This window comes from Chenopodium album, chromosome 13, assembly GCF_948465745.1.
Source record: "Chenopodium album chromosome 13, dcCheAlbu1.1, whole genome shotgun sequence".
NCBI classification, from domain to species: domain Eukaryota; kingdom Viridiplantae; phylum Streptophyta; class Magnoliopsida; order Caryophyllales; family Amaranthaceae; genus Chenopodium; species Chenopodium album.
In genome coordinates, this window is record NC_137846.1 from 37,959,050 (window position 1) to 37,965,089 (window position 6,040).

General features: G+C 32.5%; 1 long non-coding RNA gene across 3 annotated transcripts; it reads left to right on the top strand.

Annotated features, from left to right (window-relative positions):
* The first annotated feature begins 2,858 nt into the window (after window positions 1–2,858).
* On the top strand, window positions 2,859–5,544 carry LOC145576620 (uncharacterized). 3 transcript variants are annotated; one of them, XR_014098497.1, is made up of 6 exons: window positions 2,859–3,018; window positions 3,269–3,331; window positions 3,553–3,665; window positions 4,484–4,597; window positions 4,705–4,766; window positions 4,935–5,544. It is a non-coding gene; the product is annotated as an uncharacterized LOC145576620 (long non-coding RNA). The 3 variants fall into 3 exon arrangements; XR_014098496.1 differs by lacking the exon at window positions 3,553–3,665 and having other exon boundaries at window positions 4,705–4,770; XR_014098498.1 differs by lacking the exon at window positions 3,269–3,331.
* Window positions 5,545–6,040: the final 496 nt, after the last annotated feature.

A 6,040-nucleotide genomic window follows, 5' to 3' on the forward strand; every position in this document is an offset into this window, starting at 1 on the left:
CCCTTCGGCCTTCACAACAATACTCGCCGGAAGAAATGGAGGGCAGCCAACAATGATCATTGCATCATAACCACCATCGGCGTTAACCATTGGCTACCCACCACCGCCATCACTCATATGTTATCCTTTTAAAGCAAGCTTCTTTCTCTCTCTCTCCTCTCATTCCCCCAATTTCTTCCATTTCTACTGTTTCATCATACCTTCAAATTCAAAATCTCCTTTTCATTCTTAATCCCCAATTTTCTTTACTCTTCTCACCAAATCCTTAATTCTTTGCTATTTACCTCAGGTTCTTCCACCATTTCAATTTGTTGTTGCAATTTCAAGTTGTTTTTACAATTTTTTAATTTTTTATGGATTGTTGTTTGTGGAATTTAAGGTGGGACAATTACTAATTGTTGATGACCATGATGGGTGTTTCACAGATGCGAACCACTGCCATGGTATTTGATTTTATCTTCTTTTTTATTCAATTGATTTTTGTTGGGTTTTTATTGATCTTCGAAATTGATTTGGGTAATTTATATTGTGTTGGGTATTTAAACTCCATTTTGCTGGTGGTGCTGGCCGTAGTGGGTATTCCAGAGATAGTGGGTTGTCATGGCAAAGTGGAAAGGTCCTTCGGCGGAGTTCATGTGGACATCTTCGTAAAATCATCAGCCTTCATGATTTTTGTACCGCGGGCTAATATGTAGTATACTAGTATCAATTGGCGTTGGTGCTTGTGGGTTTTCGCAAGGAGGGGGTTCGGTGATGGTGGTTTGGGGGAATTGGGGGAGGGCGACGACAGTGAGGGGCGGCTGGACTGGCGCCATCGGGGGTATAAGTAGGGGAGGGAGGGGTGGCTGGTGGTGGGAAGGAGGAATGGCCGGTGGTGGGGAGAAAGAGTGAGTTTTTTTCCTAATTAATCGTTAATTATGTCTTAATTAAACTGTTAAATGAATTTATCACAAATATAAAAAAAATTACCGATCATTCAAGTGGAAGGTAAAATATCTCGTTTATAGTGGAAATCCCCTAAGGTTTGTATTAATTAGAAATAATCAAAAGTTTGACTTGTTTTTGGCAGACCATTTAAAGTTTGTATTATTTTTGATAATTTTTCCTAATAAAAATCAAAGTTTTATCCTAAACATGATACTATTAATTAACATAATATTAGATTTATTAATTAACACTTTAAACATGATACTAGGAATTAAAATAATATTTTAAACATAATTTCCGTATCAAAAGAACAAATAAATAATCAAATTACTCACTTTGATGCCTTGTATTTCTTTCTATTAAAATAATACACACGTTAGTAACTTCAAGAGAGATTAAATAAATAAATCAAATATTAATTGAAATATAAATTTGAGACTAAACCCTCATAACTATCAACCTTTCATGTCAAAGGTCGAAGGCAACTTCGAGAAGGGCTTGGAGTTAGGGATGGCAACGGGTCGGACTCGAAGCGGATTATGCTAAATCCGACTCCGACTCGACAGGAAGTCGGAGGGTAAATCCGACTCCGACTCCGACATCCGACTACGACTCCGACTTCATTATCCGACCTCCGACTCCGACTTCGATCTGACCCGACTCTGAGTTTTTTCATTATTCAATATACTTTGAGAAATTTGGCTATTTGGGCCTTTACAACCTACACCCAATGCCACCATGACCCACACAAAAATCCACTATCTATTGGAGTCGGAGTCGGATAATCCGTCAGAGTCAGAGATTTTTCGGAGTCGGATTTTTTTCTCGGATTTTTTGTAGGATCTGACTCCGACCCACCTCCGACTCGAAGTCGGATTATTTTAACGGAGTCGAACTCGAATTACTTTTTTCTCGGACTCGGAGCGGATTTTTTTACCTCGGATCGGGGCGGAGTAGGGTTGGATCCGGACTGGATTGCCATCCCTACTTAGAGTATTCGAATTACATGAATAAGGTATGGTGTTTGTTTAAGAAGAGTAAGTGTTTAGGCTAAGGCTAGGCTAGAGATCAAGAAAAGAGAGAGAAAGAAAGAATAAGTTTCAGCTTAGAGAGGGATTAGATGATGATTTTTGGTGAATGAAAAGGGAGGAAAACGTCCTCTATTTATAGGGAAAAACGATGGAAAAGATAAAAAAAAGAGTCCGAATTCGAATCGGAATAAGACTGCTTATATCACGGCGTGACATGGTCTATCAAGACGCAATGTAAATATTCAGCGCGATGGGCTCCATCGCGATGCGATACGCGATGGGACTATAGCTGTGCGACGGGCTCTGTCGTTCTACGATGGTTTTGAAAAGATAAGAATTCGTACATAATTCTATTTCCAATCGGATTGGGTTAACCAAATATCCGTACGTATTCTATTTTTACCAAGGTAGGATCATAGAAAAACAAATGTTTTATCCGATATAAAATTCTTAATCCTTATCTTTTTTAAAACAGGATAAAGTAGAACCTTCTAGAGGATTCTAGAAGCTAATAATAAATCCTAATAGATTTAGGATTGAATTAAAACAACCTTCTAAAGGATTCTAGAAGCTTGTAATAAATTCTAGTTGGTTTAGGAATGGGATTAAGGTAATGGGCCCTCCACATGATCATTGGGTCGCAGGTAAGGATCGTTTTGGGCCCAATTTAGTATTTTGGCTATAACTTCTTCGTTATAACAATTATTAATGGTTGAGGACGACCTCAACCAAATAATTGTGAGGTCGCTACTAAATGATGTAGTTTTGTAGCAATTGTTTGCTCAAACATAAAAATAAAAGGCACATGACATTACGTTAACAATACCCATGTCATGTCAAATCAAGTATAAATACCTGTTTTAAATGCAAAAATCCCAATTTCCTTTTCAAAACCGTCATTACCCATTTTCTCTCTCTAACCATCACTTCCTCTCAAGTTCATTTTCAGAAACCTCCATAAATATTCTCAGAAAACTAGGATATCAAAAATTCCATGCATAATCATGGGTATTAGATATGAAATTGATGGTGCTAAACATAATCCGCGTAAAATAAAAAGGTAATTTTCAAATTTTCGCTAATTTTAGCAACAAATATCACCATAAACGTAGATTTATGTTCAATTGCAACCTAGATTTTGTTAATTCACCAATTTCTCTCTCTAACCGTCAGTTTCATTAATTATTAGTTCAATTTTAGTTAGTTTATTTAGATTTTTCTACATTGTAAAATTTGAATGGTTTAGCTGCGTTTTTGTACATTGTAAATTTTGAAAGATTTAGTTGCGTTTTTGTACATTTTTTCTGCAGGAAAGCACGAATATAGTTATCGATGTTTGAATTAAACACAAGAATTGATGAGATTAGAATGCCGTAAGTTAATTGTTACCTAATTTTATTTTTTGTTCAAAACTGTTGAAATCCTAACTTTTTTTTTTTCAATTTTAGAGTGAAAAAAGCTAATTCACAACCAGAAAGCAGAGAATTGAAAGTGTGATTCAATTTTGTAGTACAAAATTAGTAAAATAATTATATGAAATTAAAATGTTCATTTTATGCGAACTAATTGTACATTTTATGCAAACTATGAACAGAGATAAGGATGACGATGACGATGTACCTCTTATTAATAAACTTAAGAACAAGCGCAAAAATATACTCATATAATAGATCCAAACCTGTCAAGTGATATCAGTAAAACAACCAAGTAAGTTATATGTATGATGTTCATTTTAATATTGAAGAATGCTTAATTTTATATTAGAGAATGCTAAAAAAACATGATGTTCATTTTAATATTGGAGAATGCTCAATTCTATATTGGTGAATGCTCAATTTATATTGGTATGATGATGTTTATTCTAATAGATGATGATATTCTTATTGGTTTACCTTGTTGATATGATGTTCATTCAGTACAAAAGTATGTTCAATCTAATTTAAGAGAAAATATAGAATTTCATTCTCATAATGATGATATTCTTTTTATTGGTATGGTGTTCATTCTCATAGTTGATGATGTTCTTTTTGGTTTAAAAGCATACTCAATTACTTCATGACTTCTTGTACCTTGTTGATATGGTGCTCATTTACTATTGGTTTAACGTTCATTTTCTTATAATGAAATGATCAAAATACATTTTGATTGGTTTAATGTTCTTTTTGATTGGTTTAATGTTCATTTTCTTATAATGAGATGATCAAAATACATTTTGTTTATCCTTTATTAGAAATATGTTCATTAATAAAAAAAAAAAATCAAAAGTTCATTTCTAAAAAGTGAAGTGACTTGAGAAACAGTTGAAAATAATGATATGGATGATAATAATCATCATTATGTTCAAAAGAATAGTGAAAATATAATACTTAATGTCCATTTTATTATAATTAGATGATCAAAATACATTTTGTTCATTCTTTATTAGAAATATGTTCATTCTTTAGATGATAAATTTTCATTCATTATTTGATAAATGTTCATTCCTTAGATGATAAATGTTCATTTTTTGTGATATTGATAAACAGCCGAGGAAGTAAAACAAGTAGTTCCAACTCATCAGCGAAACAAAATAGTTGAGGAAGCAAAAGAAGTAGGAGCTTTTAACATTTTAATTGAAGAGAAAGATCCCAAAAAAATAGGTATTAAGCCACAGTTCTTTATTCATTTCTTTGATTACACATGTTCATGTCAATTATTGTATATGATTGATCATTATTTCTTATGTATTATTAATTAATTTTTGTAGGATTAAAAGTGAAAGAGGCAGCGGAATCTAATAAGAAAAAGAAAGTTGAAGTTTCAAAAAATGTAGGTATTTATACTAAATGCTAATCTTTATTACAAAATTTAATTATTATGATGTTCATAATGACAAAGCAAAATGTTCATTGAAAATTTTCATATGTACTTCATAAAATCGTAAATCACAAGTATGTATGTTTATTTTTTAAATTGGTTTTTGTTTAATTTCTATAGCCGAAAAGAATGAGAAAAAGAGAAAGGGGAAAGAGATAGTTGATCAAAATGAGGAGAAGAAAAAAAAAGAGAAAAGGACAATTAATGATTGTTGAAAAGCAAGAACAACAAATAGAAGAGGATGAAGAGAAAGAAAAAACATGAGCAAGAGATGCATATGGGAAATTTGCCAAACTTGTCAAAGTTTTATAGAAGAACAACCAAAAAATGGAAATTGTTTAGGAGATTGGATTTGGAGCATTGCTGGAGTTTGATCTTCCACAAACCAACGAGATTTTCTACAATTGGCTACTAAAGAGTTATAAAGAGAACAATCAAGTTCTATATCTTAAAAAAGCCGTGGTTTTTGTGAATGTTGAGGATGTTCATATAGCATATGGTTTTCCTTTAGGGGGAGATAAAATTGTGGAAGCAAAATCTGACAAAGCAAGCAAAGAGTTTGGAACTTTTATGCAAAAGTGGAAAGGTTCATGGCCTAGCAACAAAATCACCTATTCTAATAACACGCGTTTAAAAATGTTCGTTTACATTAGAACAATTGTTCATTTGATTTCACAATATGTCCATTTGTACTTTGTGATATATATTTCTAGTTTCATTGTAGTTTATAGAATCGATAAATCGAATTATTAATAAAATGATATCAAAAATATTTATAACTTTAATCTTTACATCAATATAAATATATCAAGTATACTCTAGTCATAAATTTTCATTCCAAGTAAAAAATTATTGTATGCTTGTAAACACCTGATTGTGTCTCCCCAAAAACCAAACCCAGTGATAAGTACCTTTCACGTCTTTAATTATCGAGTTCGGTGACAAGTTGAAGCGTCTCATGGATTTCCCTTTTTCTATCCTTTCAAAAATGTTTTAAACACAAAATAATTCATTTCGTCTCCCTAAAATCATTCATTTCGTATCCTATTTATGAAAAACGTCCAAACCAGTTTATTTTGGTCCATAATCTGGGTCTAACAATTGTATAGTTGGATGGTTGAAAAGGGTTTTCCAACGATATATTATAAGCACAATTCTGAGTTATAACGAGGAAGTTATGGTCAAAATACTAAACTGGGCCCAAATCAAGATTTATATACAGACCC